The sequence below is a fragment of the Ranitomeya imitator genome, chromosome 2 (genome assembly GCF_032444005.1).
Source record: "Ranitomeya imitator isolate aRanImi1 chromosome 2, aRanImi1.pri, whole genome shotgun sequence".
NCBI classification, from domain to species: Eukaryota; Metazoa; Chordata; class Amphibia; order Anura; family Dendrobatidae; genus Ranitomeya; species Ranitomeya imitator.
The window spans coordinates 55,939,544-55,954,838 of NC_091283.1; the positions used below are offsets into that span (position 1 = coordinate 55,939,544).

At 44.8% G+C, this 15,295-nt stretch overlaps 1 long non-coding RNA gene across 1 annotated transcript; it reads right to left on the reverse strand.

The window, feature by feature from the left end:
• Nucleotides 1-2,061: 2,061 nt before the first annotated feature.
• LOC138661840 (uncharacterized) lies at nt 2,062-4,335 on the reverse strand. The gene is made up of 2 exons (XR_011317968.1): nt 4,224-4,335; nt 2,062-2,534 (listed from the first exon to the last, which is right to left on the reverse strand). It is a non-coding gene; the product is annotated as an uncharacterized lncRNA (long non-coding RNA).
• Nucleotides 4,336-15,295: the final 10,960 nt, after the last annotated feature.

A 15,295-nucleotide genomic window follows, 5' to 3' on the forward strand; every position in this document is an offset into this window, starting at 1 on the left:
AGTTTTTATGAAGAGGTAAGCTATAGACTGGACCACGGTGAGTCATTGGACGTGGTATATCTCGATTTTTCCAAAGCGTTTGATACCGTGCCGCACAAGAGGTTGGTACACAAAATGAGAATGCTTGGTCTGGGGGAAAATGTGTGTAAATGGGTTAGTAACTGGCTTAGTGATAGAAAGCAGAGGGTGGTTATAAATGGTATAGTCTCTAACTGGGTCGCTGTGACCAGTGGGGTACCGCAGGGGTCAGTATTGGGACCTGTTCTCTTCAACATATTCATTAATGATCTGGTAGAAGGTTTACACAGTAAAATATCGATATTTGCAGATGATACAAAACTATGTAAAGCAGTTAATACAAGAGAAGATAGTATTCTGCTACAGATGGATCTGGATAAGTTGGAAACTTGGGCTGAAAGGTGGCAGATGAGGTTTAACAATGATAAATGTAAGGTTATACACATGGGAAGAGGGAATCAATATCACCATTACACACTGAACGGGAAACCACTGGGTAAATCTGACAGGGAGAAGGACTTGGGGATCCTAGTTAATGATAAACTTACCTGGAGCAGCCAGTGCCAGGCAGCAGCTGCCAAGGCAAACAGGATCATGGGGTGCATTAAAAGAGGTCTGGATACACATGATGAGAGCATTATACTGCCTCTGTACAAATCCCTAGTTAGACCGCACATGGAGTACTGTGTCCAGTTTTGGGCACCGGTGCTCAGGAAGGATATAATGGAACTAGAGAGAGTACAAAGGAGGGCAACAAAATTAATAAAGGGGATGGGAGAACTACAATACCCAGATAGATTAGCGAAATTAGGATTATTTAGTCTAGAAAAAAGACGACTGAGGGGCGATCTAATAACCATGTATAAGTATATAAGGGGACAATACAAATATCTCGCTGAGGATCTGTTTATACCAAGGAAGGTGACGGGCACAAGGGGGCATTCTTTGCGTCTGGAGGAGAGAAGGTTTTTCCACCAACATAGAAGAGGATTCTTTACTGTTAGGGCAGTGAGAATCTGGAATTGCTTGCCTGAGGAGGTGGTGATGGCGAACTCAGTCGAGGGGTTCAAGAGAGGCCTGGATGTCTTCCTGGAGCAGAACAATATTGTATCATACAATTATTAGGTTCTGTAGAAGGACGTAGATCTGGGTATTTATTATGATGGAATATAGGCTGAACTGGATGGACAAATGTCTTTTTTCGGCCTTACTAACTATGTTACTAATGTAAAAAGTTCTGCTGCTTGTCATTGGAAACAGTCAGCAAGTCTGTAGGCAGACACACCCCTAATAGTATAACTGATGTGACTTATTGCAATTGGGCAATTAGATTTTACTTCTGCAGATTAATAATGACACCTGTGAAAATGTTAATGCTATATTGAATGTTGGGAGATTTCAGCTCTGAGGTGTGCAGAATGGTAAATGCAGGTGTACATTTTAATACCGGTTGTAACTCAGAAATTAGCTCTAGAACAACCAGAGCTCTGTCATATTGGATTTTCAGGGTTTTTTGTAGACAAAAATTGCAGATGACTTATTGACTCCATGGCTCAAAATCTGCACAAAACGAACTTGAGCTGATGTTTAGTCACCAGGTTTAGGGAATAGAAAAAGGCAACTGTGATTTGTCACCCAGGAGACGACCATAGCTACATCTAACATTAATGCAATAACTTGCCGAAAATTGCAAAATAATTCCTTTACCACAAAAATGTTGGATACCATCACTGACCCCTATGTGTGGTCACCTGGAAAAACAGGGTCATTGGTCGTTAAAGTAAACAGATGGACCTTGTATATTACAACCATTAACACTGTGAATGACCACTGTCCAAATACAGCAATTTATCCACCTTGAGACTATATAGAAGTCTCAAGATGGTGCCTTGAAGGTAGTTGGCAGTTACTTAGAGTAGGAGTGTGTAATCAGTGGGACAAATACATAGACAAGGACCGCTCATGGTGGGGGGCTAAAAAACTAAAAGTTATCGGAGGTTTGTGGATTCATTACGTGGAAACCCAGCTTGTTTGTTTTATTCATTTTTTTTTTTTGCCAAGAAAACCCCTTTATTTTTTCGCCAATCTATCCATGGAACCGGAATGTGTTTTGTGCCCTAAAAGAACTAAAGAAGAACACCTTTTGCAAAGTCTAGAATATTTACCTACGGTAATATTATTGTGACTCCCTTCATTATTCCCTTTATGTTTTGGCATTGTCATAGATGCACAATACAGTCAGTGATACATTCCTTATATCCTTTATGCTGTGATATTTTCTATTTTATTGGTTTTAGAATAAATTTCTTCTTCCAGTTTGGCACCTTCTTACTTAATTTCGACACTGAGCTTTTCTTTTCTCTCGTTGTTGCATGAGGCTGGACTGCACCAGATGTTCCTCTGCATCGAACATATCATATAAACAGAGTGTCAGTGTACATAATGAGCAGGAGGATCGGTCGGGATCTTGGGGGATCATTTATGGAAATTTCTTTCTCACTCTTTGCTATATAGCTCTGTGAAGAAGAAATAAAAAATTTGTCCATGACGATTAATGTTCAATAATTGCAGCTTGGCGTCATCCTGGTATATTCACATTTGTAGAAAGGTTGTAACGTTTTTCTCAGCTCATCCAATTGACAGTAGTCAGGAAATTCAGACAATTCTAGAGTTAATGGAGTTTCTGGCAAGTTAGCACTTTATATAGGATTAAATTGGAACATGAATCCAGAACAGAAATCCTCCTTAGTATTATTGTATAGCTGCAAGATATCTAAACTTTCTGACTTTTAACCCAACTCGTTATAATATAAAAAGTTGAGTAACTTTGGAAATACATTGATCCTGACTCACCGCCTGTATACGTAGTTGCAGCTCTGCTGGTTGTATTGGGAACAGTCAGCAGGTTAATTATTGACCGACATACTCCAAATAGTTTAACTGAGGTCTCATAATGCAGATATTTCTTTTATGTTCTGCTTTGTCGTAGAAGCACAAGATATTACTGGTATTCTTTATACTGCAATCTTTTCAAATTATTGAGTTTGGCACCTTCTTACTTTCTTAAGACACTGAGCGTTCCTTTTATCCCATTATTGCATGCGGTTGGGCCGCACCAGATGTTTCTCTGCATTGAACATATTCTAGGAACGGCTCGTCATTATAGATAATGAAGAAGGGACCCCCTGGGGATCACGTATGGAAATTGGGAATCTCTCCAATACAGAAAATCGCAATATAGATATAGGGGATAAGCCATCAGAAAATTGTATATTTTATTTTGGGGTTTTTCCCCCATATTCCGATTTGTAATAAGAATTAGAAATCTCACAATTTTCACACCGGCCACTGGGGCTAATTTAGACTCTTAACGTCCTGGTGTTTCAGGAATTTACATGTACATTAACAGCCAGACCCTATCTTTTTATTAAAGCATCTAATAAGTGTGTTGTAAGGGTATGGGTAGGAGGGTGGCATCATCTATTATGATTGGTGGATCCTGTTATTAACTGTATATAGTGGTGTTATCTGTCATAATCCTGCCTCTGCTGCTAAAGACAACAAAACCTATAACATTTCTTCCGAATAAAAATGTGGCTTCTAAAACAGCAATAGATGTGCACACATTTCAACCTATAGCGATATAGTCCTCAAATACGATATACCTGATAACAATCGTGTACTTATATGTAGAGGATCATATAGCTCACCAGAAGCAACAGAAAATAAATAATAAGATATATATATATATATATATATATATATATATATATATATATATATATATATATATATATATATATATATATATATATGTCAAAAAATGGGTCTTTATTAAGGGTATCTTACAATAAATAGTATCTTTTAACAAAATTACTTGAAACACACAGGAAACAAAGGACTAAAAACAGCAAAGCTGCATAAGAACAGTATCGCCCCTATAGGTCCTTGTGATGGTATCCATAAGGAACCACAGTATAACGAACCAAATATCTATAGTAAGGGCCTGTATATGACCATTGATCCAATAAGGTTTAGTCAATATTAAAAGACAAATGACCTGCCAAACAGTATAGAGTATCTTATAGAGTGGTAACAGTAGAATAGAATGTCATGGCATATAAGCAAATGGACATATTAAAGCCACTGAGCTGAATATATGGTATCAGTGGTTGCTTTCTATTGTCATAACTTATGTATAATACCTGTGGCCATGGTTCCTAAATGGGAGTCAGATGTTCCCTGCTAGCCATGCTGCCAAGCACCTCGACGCGCGTTTCGCCCAATAGGCTTCGTCAGGAACTGCTGCTAAAGAGTGCTGAAAACTTTCTGAAAGGACAGGAAGTATAAGTCTAATTAGACCACGAGGACCAGTGTGACAATTGCAGGACTACCATGTTTTTTTTTAATTATAGATCATGATATAAATAAAAAAAAATAAAATTCTTTTTACATCGTTACATAAAAACCTTATTTAATCAATAGGAAGATTTTGGGTTCCTACCGTAAAATCTGTCTCAGAGCCTTATTTGGGGCACACAGGTAACCACGGGTGTATGCTAATGATACTATGCAAAAAAAGTTAGCTCCTCCTCAGAAGTATTTACACACCGACTGGCACAAAGCTAATCAGTCAGAAAGCAACAGATATACAGCAATCATAGCATAACCTCAACCAACATTAAACAAAGGCAGGTGCTGTGTCCACAATGAAGGCTCCGACAAAGAGATTTTACAGTAGATACCCAAAATCTTAATTTCTCTATCGCTTCATTGGAAACCATGGGACATCCAAAAGCAGGACCTTTATTTAGAGGTTCGCATAGGACAAGTCAAAGGTGTGAACTTTGTAGAACTTGGCAAAGGTATGAATGGAAGACCACGTAGCAGTGTTGCAAATCTGTGATTCTGACGCCTGGTGGTGGAATGCCCATGAGGCCCACAGTGCGCGAGTGGAGTGTGCTATGACACTAAGTGGATCCGTTCTGTCCCTTGGTAGGCTTCATGAATGGTAGAACGAACCCAACTGGCAATGGTACACTTCAAGCAGCCAAGCCTTTGTGGACCTAAAGGAATTATGAACAGCGAATCTGCATGTCTGATAGGTGCTGTCCTGGAAAGGTAGAGACTGAGGACTCTTGCCAGGTCCAGTTTGTTTAGAGACCGCACTCGAGGATGAGAAGGGGAAGGGCAAAGGGAAGGAAGAACAATATCATCATTGAGGTGAAATGTAAAAATCGCCTTAGGGGAAAAAGGATGTATCAAACGTAACACTACATTGACCCAGTGGAACATTAGATAAGGGGAACGACAATAGAGCTGCGAGTTTGAAAACTCGTCTGATAGAAGTGATGACAGGGAAGGCAACTTTGCAGGAAAGGAGTGAAAGAATAATTTCTCATAGAGGTTGGAATGGTGACTCTTGAAGAACATGGAGCACTAGATCGAGGTCCCAAGGTTCTACTGAAGGCCGGTAGAGGGGAAGGAGTGCGCGACTCCCTGCAGGAAGGTCTTGATCTGCAGGCTAGAAGCTAAATTCTTTTGAAAAAGGATTGAAAGGGCATACACCTGCTTTTGAGCGAACTGAGGGACAGGCCAAATTCCAGGCCCGAATACAGGAAGGACAAAATGGAAAGCAGATGAAAGACCATCTGGATGGTCAGATTAGTTTTGTACCATCAAGAAAGAGGTAAATGTGAGCGGAGGAAGGCTTCCTAGCTCTGATCATTGTCTGAACAACAAAATCAAACCGGTGGATTTCAGAACTGTACCCTCAACAGTCATGCCATTAAATTGAGCGACTGAGAATTCTGGCGGAAGAGAGGACCCTGCAAGAGAAGATCTGGGAGTTTCAATGGAGAACACGTGAGGAGGCTGATTACTTCTGAGTACCAGGGTCTTCTGGGCCTGTCTGAAGCGATGATAATGATGTGCACTCCCTCCGTTTTCATCTTCTTGATCACCCTGGAGATCAGTGGCAAGGACGGGAAATAGGATGGGATGGAGAAATAATACCAAGGATTACTAGCAGGTCACGTGAACAAGAGACAAAATGAGGAACCTTGTGATTCAGGCTGGATGCTATTAGGTCAACATTGGGAGTCCCCCCAACCGAGACAAATGACCTGGAAGACTGATGAGTTCATGGACCACTCGTTGGCGTAGAAAATTGGTGGCCCAGTTCACTCCTGGGATGTGTACTACCGAGATCATCAATATGTTCTGCTTTGCCCATAACAGAAACCGTGACACTTCTTACAATACTGCTTGACTTTTAGGCTTCTCCTTGGTTCATGAATTTCAGTGCTGGTGCATTGTCAGTTTGGACCTAAATCGGATGATTAAGGAGAAGATCCTGCCAGTGAAGTAGAGCAAGAAAGATTGCCCTGAGTTCCAGAATGTTGATGGAAGAGATGATTCCTAGGCAGTCCATTGGCCCTGAACTGTTAAGTTCTGAAAAACTACTCCCCAACGGAGAAGACTCTTGTCTCATCTCTTGTAGCAATCTTCCAACGTGATGCAGGACAGATCTCCCGCAATGAACTAGGGGAGATTGAGTAAACCATTCTAGAGACTTTTTTTTATCTGGGTAGGGAGCATTAGTAATTGATCCAGGGAGTGAGTTGTCCTGTCCCATCTTGATAGTAGAAAAGTTGAATGGGCTTGTACGAAACTGGACGGATGGGACTGTTTCCATTGAGGCAAACATCCTGCATAGGACGCTGACACAGAAGTGGAGTGAATGAGGAGATGTGCCTCTGAGGGAGAGAATTCCTCATGATAGAATCGAGTGTTTCTCTTTGGGCAGAAAAACTCTTGATCATGAGGTGTCAAACAGCATTCCCAGAAAAACAATACTTTGGACCGGGATTATAGACAACTTCGGGATGTTGGTAATAAAGCCTACACAGGAGAAGGGTGTCCAAAGTGCAAACATGGAAAAATAGCTACAAACTCCTTGGAGGGTTCATGGTGAGATCTGAACCCATAACCCAAGTGCTGAGAAACATCAATGCAGAGCCGAGAGCCAGAAAACACCTAAATGGTGAAACGAGGACGCCACCAATGAAGGCTCTAATCGCTATGAGGACGACTTGTCCAACTTATAGAAATGCGTGCTGATAACCTGAGGCATCTTCTTGGGTAGCTCTTGACCACCTCAGACTGAGGCTACTTTCACACTAGCGTCGGACTCGGCCCGTCGCAGTGCGTTGGGCCGAGGTTCCGACACTAGCAGTGAATACGCCGCACAACGGGGGTAGCGGATGCATTTTTCCTGCGCATCCGCTGCCCCATTGTAAGGTGCGGGGAGGTGGGAGCGGAGTTCCGGCCGTGCATGCGCGGTCGGAAAAAGCCGTCCGTCGGCAGCAAAAAAGTTACATGTAACGTTTTTTGCTCCCGGCGGTCCGCCACAACACGGCGCAACCGTCGCACGACGGTTGTAACGTGTGGCAATGCTTTGCAATGCGTCGCTAATGTTAATCTATGGGGAAAAAACGCATCCTGCAAACAACTTTGCAGGATGCGTTTTTTCCCATAAACGACGCATTGCGACGTATTGCAAAAAACGCTAGTGTGAAAGTAGCCAATCTTGGTTAGGAAGGTTTCCTTACATGTGGAACCGCTTACCTTGATGTAAGAAGAACCAACAATGGCAATATTATCAGTCGGAGGAGTGGCTCCAGAGGATGCCTGGTGCATGTAATAGAAAAGGGGGAGACAGTCACCTACACAACTAGTTGGGCAAAAGTACTGAAACTGCACCGCAGGGTTAGCCTTAGCCAGGGATTCCTTAAAGGGACACTGTCACCTGAATTTGGAGGGAACAATCTTCAGCCATGGAGGCGGGGTTTTTGGGTGTTTGATTCACCCTTTCCTTACCCGCTGGCTGCATGCTGGCTACAATATTGGTTTGAAGTTCATTCTCTGTCCTCCGTAGTACATGCCTGCACAAGGCAACCGTAGTAAACAGGCGGCACAGCTTTGTTCAGTGGAGGAGAACAGCAAGGAGTGGCAGACACCGATAGTAGGCCCCAACCCAACTAGTAGGCCAAATGCAGTCTAACATTAACAACTACTTAACGAGAGCCTGAAAATGGAATTTCAGGACAGGAAACCAGGAGAACAGCAAGGAGTGGCAGACACCGATAGTAGGCCCCAAACCAACTAGTACGCCAAATGCAGTTGTTCCATTTAACCACAATTTAATGAGAGCCTGAAGATAGAAGCTCAGGAAAGGCAACCTGGGGAACACCTTGGAGTGTAACACACCATCTCTCTCCACCCCATACCCATTTTGTAGGCCTAATGCAGTGTACTTTTCTACAACTACTAAACGAGAGTCGGAAGACCGAAGCAATGGCAAGGAAACCTGGGGAACACCTTGGAGTGTAACACACCATCTCTCTCCACCCCATACCCAATTTGTAGGCCTAATGCAGTGTAGTTTCCAAGAACTACTAAACGAGAGCCGGAAGATCGAAGCTCAGGAAAGGCAACCTGGGGAACACCTTGGAGTGTAACACACCCTCTCTCTACACCCCATACCCAATTTGAAGGCCTAATGCAGCGTAGTTTCCAACAACTACTAAACGAGAGCCGGAAGATCGAAGCTCAGGAAAGGCAACCTGGGGAACACCTTGGAGTGGAACACACCCTCTCTCTACACCCCATACCCAATTTGAAGGCCTAATGCAGTGTAGTTTCCAAGAACTACTAAACGAGAGCCGGAAGATCGAAGCTCAGGAAAGGCAACCTGGGGAACACCTTGGAGTGTAACACAACGTCTCTCTACACCACGGAAGGGCTGATTCTTAGGAAGGATTATATTCTTATTAGGTATATACTCACCCTCGGACGCGCCCTGCTTCTTTATTTGGAATTAATGTTTATTTGCAATGTGGTGTTGACTTTCTCTATTATTTTGGTAATTAATGATTTTATTATTTTCATTGTTTTGCATCTTCTCGGCAATAATATAAAGAAGACGCGACAGGACAACACTCGGTGGATGCCATATGTGTGTTTTCAATTGAAAAAAACTTTCAGTTAACTACTTGCAGGAGAAAGTAATTGTAGCTGGTGGCCATTTTTAGTACTGTACCAGATTTTAGTTGTGTGTTTGTTTTTAATGTTAAAATGTCTGCATTTGATATCTCACCAGTATTTTCTTTTTTATAAGCAAAATACTTTTTTTTTTTATGATGTTGGTTCAAGGGGTACACGGGCAGCAGTAGACAGGTCAGTGGAGGCCTAGTGGAAGGAGGGACCGCAGACAGGCTTCGAAGCCCTAACATAATAAATTGGGCTGCCTGTAGGCAATTTAAAATTGGTTCCAGGGGAACACGGGCAGCAGTAGACAGGTCAGTGAAGGCCTAGAGGAAGGAGGGACCGCAGATGCGCCAATGTTTCCCCCATACCCAATTTGTAGGCCTAATGCAGTGTAGTTTCCAACAACTACTAAACGAGAGCCGGAATATCGAAGCTCAGGAAAGGCAACCTGGGGAACACCTTGGAGTGTAACACACCCTCTCTCTACACCCCATACCCAATTTGAAGGCCTAATGCAGTGTAGTTTCCAAGAACTACTAAACGAGAGCCGGAAGATCGAAGCTCAGGAAAGGCAACCTGGGGAACACCTTGGAGTGTAACACACCCTCTCTCTACACCCCATACCCAATTTGAAGGCCTAATGCAGTGTAGTTTCCAAGAACTACTAAACGAGAGCCGGAAGATCGAAGCTCAGGAAAGGCAACCTGGGGAACACCTTGGAGTGTAACACACCCTCTCTCTACACCCCATACCCAATTTGAAGGCCTAATGCAGTGTAGTTTCCAACAACTACTAAACGAGAGCCGGAAGATCGAAGCTCAGGAAAGGCAACCTGGGGAACACCTTGGAGTGGAACACACCATCTCTCTACACCCCATACCCAATTTGAAGGCCTAATGCAGCGTAGTTTCCAACAACTACTAAACGAGAGCCGGAAGATCGAAGCTCAGGAAAGGCAACCTGGGGAACACCTTGGAGTGGAACACACCATCTCTCTACACCCCATACCCAATTTGAAGGCCTAATGCAGCGTAGTTTCCAACAACTACTAAACGAGAGCCGGAAGATCGAAGCTCAGGAAAGGCAACCTGGGGAACACCTTGGAGTGGAACACACCCTCTCTCTACACCCCATACCCAATTTGAAGGCCTAATGCAGTGTAGTTTCCAAGAACTACTAAACGAGAGCCGGAAGATCGAAGCTCAGGAAAGGCAACCTGGGGAACACCTTGGAGTGTAACACACCCTCTCTCTACACCCCATACCCAATTTGAAGGCCTAATGCAGTGTAGTTTCCAAGAACTACTAAACGAGAGCCGGAAGATCGAAGCTCAGGAAAGGCAACCTGGGGAACACCTTGGAGTGGAACACACCATCTCTCTACACCCCATACCCAATTTGAAGGCCTAATGCAGCGTAGTTTCCAACAACTACTAAACGAGAGCCGGAAGATCGAAGCTCAGGAAAGGCAACCTGGGGAACACCTTGGAGTGGAACACACCATCTCTCTACACCCCATACCCAATTTGAAGGCCTAATGCAGCGTAGTTTCCAACAACTACTAAACGAGAGCCGGAAGATCGAAGCTCAGGAAAGGCAACCTGGGGAACACCTTGGAGTGGAACACACCATCTCTCTACACCCCATACCCAATTTGAAGGCCTAATGCAGCGTAGTTTCCAACAACTACTAAACGAGAGCCGGAAGATCGAAGCTCAGGAAAGGCAACCTGGGGAACACCTTGGAGTGGAACACACCCTCTCTCTACACCCCATACCCAATTTGAAGGCCTAATGCAGTGTAGTTTCCAAGAACTACTAAACGAGAGCCGGAAGATCGAAGCTCAGGAAAGGCAACCTGGGGAACACCTTGGAGTGTAACACACCCTCTCTCTACACCCCATACCCAATTTGAAGGCCTAATGCAGTGTAGTTTCCAAGAACTACTAAACGAGAGCCGGAAGATCGAAGCTCAGGAAAGGCAACCTGGGGAACACCTTGGAGTGGAACACACCATCTCTCTACACCCCATACCCAATTTGAAGGCCTAATGCAGCGTAGTTTCCAACAACTACTAAACGAGAGCCGGAAGATCGAAGCTCAGGAAAGGCAACCTGGGGAACACCTTGGAGTGGAACACACCATCTCTCTACACCCCATACCCAATTTGAAGGCCTAATGCAGCGTAGTTTCCAACAACTACTAAACGAGAGCCGGAAGATCGAAGCTCAGGAAAGGCAACCTGGGGAACACCTTGGAGTGGAACACACCCTCTCTCTACACCCCATACCCAATTTGAAGGCCTAATGCAGTGTAGTTTCCAAGAACTACTAAACGAGAGCCGGAAGATCGAAGCTCAGGAAAGGCAACCTGGGGAACACCTTGGAGTGTAACACACCCTCTCTCTACACCCCATACCCAATTTGAAGGCCTAATGCAGTGTAGTTTCCAAGAACTACTAAACGAGAGCCGGAAGATCGAAGCTCAGGAAAGGCAACCTGGGGAACACCTTGGAGTGGAACACACCATCTCTCTACACCCCATACCCAATTTGAAGGCCTAATGCAGCGTAGTTTCCAACAACTACTAAACGAGAGCCGGAAGATCGAAGCTCAGGAAAGGCAACCTGGGGAACACCTTGGAGTGGAACACACCATCTCTCTACACCCCATACCCAATTTGAAGGCCTAATGCAGCGTAGTTTCCAACAACTACTAAACGAGAGCCGGAAGATCGAAGCTCAGGAAAGGCAACCTGGGGAACACCTTGGAGTGGAACACACCATCTCTCTACACCCCATACCCAATTTGAAGGCCTAATGCAGCGTAGTTTCCAACAACTACTAAACGAGAGCCGGAAGATCGAAGCTCAGGAAAGGCAACCTGGGGAACACCTTGGAGTGGAACACACCCTCTCTCTACACCCCATACCCAATTTGAAGGCCTAATGCAGTGTAGTTTCCAAGAACTACTAAACGAGAGCCGGAAGATCGAAGCTCAGGAAAGGCAACCTGGGGAACACCTTGGAGTGTAACACACCCTCTCTCTACACCCCATACCCAATTTGAAGGCCTAATGCAGTGTAGTTTCCAAGAACTACTAAACGAGAGCCGGAAGATCGAAGCTCAGGAAAGGCAACCTGGGGAACACCTTGGAGTGGAACACACCATCTCTCTACACCCCATACCCAATTTGAAGGCCTAATGCAGCGTAGTTTCCAACAACTACTAAACGAGAGCCGGAAGATCGAAGCTCAGGAAAGGCAACCTGGGGAACACCTTGGAGTGGAACACACCATCTCTCTACACCCCATACCCAATTTGAAGGCCTAATGCAGCGTAGTTTCCAACAACTACTAAACGAGAGCCGGAAGATCGAAGCTCAGGAAAGGCAACCTGGGGAACACCTTGGAGTGTAACACAACGTCTCTCTACACCACGGAAGGGCTGATTCTTAGGAAGGAAGGCTGTTGGAAATAAGCATTGCGCGTCCGAGGGTGATTATATTCTTATTAGGTATATACTCACCCTCGGACGCGCCCTGCTTCTTTATTTGGAATGAATGTTTATTTGCAATGTGGTGTTGACTTTCTCTATTATTTTGGTAATTAATGATTTTATTATTTTCATTGTTTTGCATCTTCTCGGCAATAATATAAAGAAGACGCGACAGGACAACACTTGGTGGATGCCATATGTGTGTTTTCAATTGAAAAAACCTTTCAGTTAACTACTTGCAGGAGAAAGTAATTGTAGCTGGTGGCCATTTTTAGTACTGTACCAGATTTTAGTTGTGTGTTTGTTTTTAATGTTAAAATGTCTGCATTTGATATCTCTCCAGTATTTTCTTTTGTGTAAGCAAAATACTTATTTTTATATTTTCTGATGTTGGTTCCAGGGGTACACGGGCAGCAGTGCCCTGGTCAGTGTAGTAGTAGTTGAAAGAATGAACCGCAGACAGGCATCGAAGGCCTAAAATAAAAAAATTGGGCTGGCTGTAGGCAATTTTAAATTGGTTCCAGGGGTACACGGGCAGCAGTGGTGTGGTCAGTGGAGGCCTAGTGGAAGGAGTCACCGCAGACAGGCATCGAAGGCCTAAAATAATAACACATGGCTGTAGGCAATTTTAAATTGGTTCCGGGGTACACGGGCAGCAGTGGTGTGGTCAGTGGAGGCCTAGTGGAAGGAGTCACCGCAGACAGGCATCGAAGGCCTAAAATAATAACACATGGCTGTAGGCAATTTTAAATTGGTTCCAGGGGTACACGGGCAGCAGTGGTGTGGTCAGTGGAGGCCTAGTGGAAGGAGTCACCGCAGACAGGCATCGAAGGCCTAAAATAATAACACATGGCTGTAGGCAATTTTAAATTGGTTCCAGGGGTACACGGGCAGCAGTGGTGTGGTCAGTGGAGGCCTAGTGGAAGGAGTCACCGCAGACAGGTATCGAAGGCCTAAAATAATAACACATGGCTGTAGGCAATTTTAAATTGGTTCCAGGGGTACACGGGCAGCAGTGGTGTGGTCAGTGGAGGCCTAGTGGAAGGAGTCACCGCAGACAGGCATCGAAGGCCTAAAATAATAACACATGGCTGTAGGCAATTTTAAATTGGTTCCAGGGGTACACGGGCAGCAGTGGTGTGGTCAGTGGAGGCCTAGTGGAAGGAGTGACCACAGACAGGCATCGAAGGCCTAACATAACAAAAATGTCAATACAATGGTATTGTCAGTGGCAGGCATTGAAGGATGTCAGCGCATAGACTAAACATTGGTGGAGCTGTGAGATAATTTTGCAAGTGGTAGAGCACTGTTTGAGCTGGGGGGGGGGAACTGTCTTGTGGCCGGCGGTACAGGCCCAGGGCCCCTCATATTACAACGGTGTGTCTGACGTTGGGTGCGCACCACCACCGCCAGAGACACTTTATTGTACTAGGAGGGACCCAGTGGCAGTGCCGTCGACCAAAAGCGGGCTCGCCCACCTCTTCAGACAAACTGCACTCTCACGGGTGCTGTCGCCAAGTGTCGATACCACGGCCCCGTGTGGGGAGTTTGGCCATTTAGTGAGGTGTAAACATGTCGTATGCTGGACAATCAGGTGCTGAAAATTACGAGATTGGAAAAGGCATTCAGAATAGTCCACAGGCAAGACCTTTTCATAGGAAAGCTAGGTGTCAGCCGGGCAAGGTGGGGCAAAAGATTTCGAAATCCAGTTGTGGTTCATTTTAATGAAGGCTAGATCATCTACATTTTGGGTAGCCAGACGAGTCCTTTTTTCTGTTAGTATTGAACCTGCAGCACTGAATACTCTTTCTGATAGGACACTAGCTGCCGGGCAAGCAAGCTCCTGCAATGCATATTCTGCCAATTCTGGCCAGGTGTCTAATTTTGATGCCCAGTAATCAAATGGGAATGACGGTTGAGGGAGAACATCGATAAGGGATGAAAAATAGTTTGTAACCATACTGGACAAATGTTGTCTCCTGTCACTTTGAATTGATGCTGCAGTACCTGTCCTGTCTGCGGTCATAGCAAAATCACTCCACAACCTGGTCAGAAAACCCCTCTGGCCAACGCCACTTCTGATTTCTGCCCCTCTAACTCCTCTGGTCTGCTGGCCCCTGCAGCTCGTGTGAGAACGATCACGGGCGCTGTGTGCAGGGAATGCCAGAAGCAAACGGTCAACAAGAGTTGATTGTTTGGTTGCTAATATTAGTTCCAAGTTCTCATGTGGCATTATATTTTGCAATTTGCCTTTATAGCGAGGATCAAGGAGGCAGGCCAACCAGTAATCGTCATCATTCATCATTTTAGTTATGCGTGTGTCCCTTTTGAGGATACGTAAGGCATAATCCGCCATGTGGGCCAAAGTTCCAGTTCTCAAATCTGCGGTTGTGCTTGGTTGAGGGGCAGTTTCAGGCAAATCCACGTCACTTGTGTCCCTCAAAAAACCAGAACCCGGCCTTGCCGCGCCACCAATTTCCAGTGGCCCCGGAAAAGCTTCCTCATTAAAAATATAATCATCCCCATCATCCTCCTCTTTGCCCGCTACCTCGTCCTGTACACTGCCCTGGCCAGACAATGGCTGACTGTCATCAAGGCTTTCCTCTTCCTCAGCTGCAGACGCCTGATCCTTTATGTGCGTCAAACTTTGCATCAGCAGACGCATTAGGGGGATGCTCATGCTTATTATGGCGTTGTCTGCACTAACCAGCCGTGTGCATTCCTCAAAACAC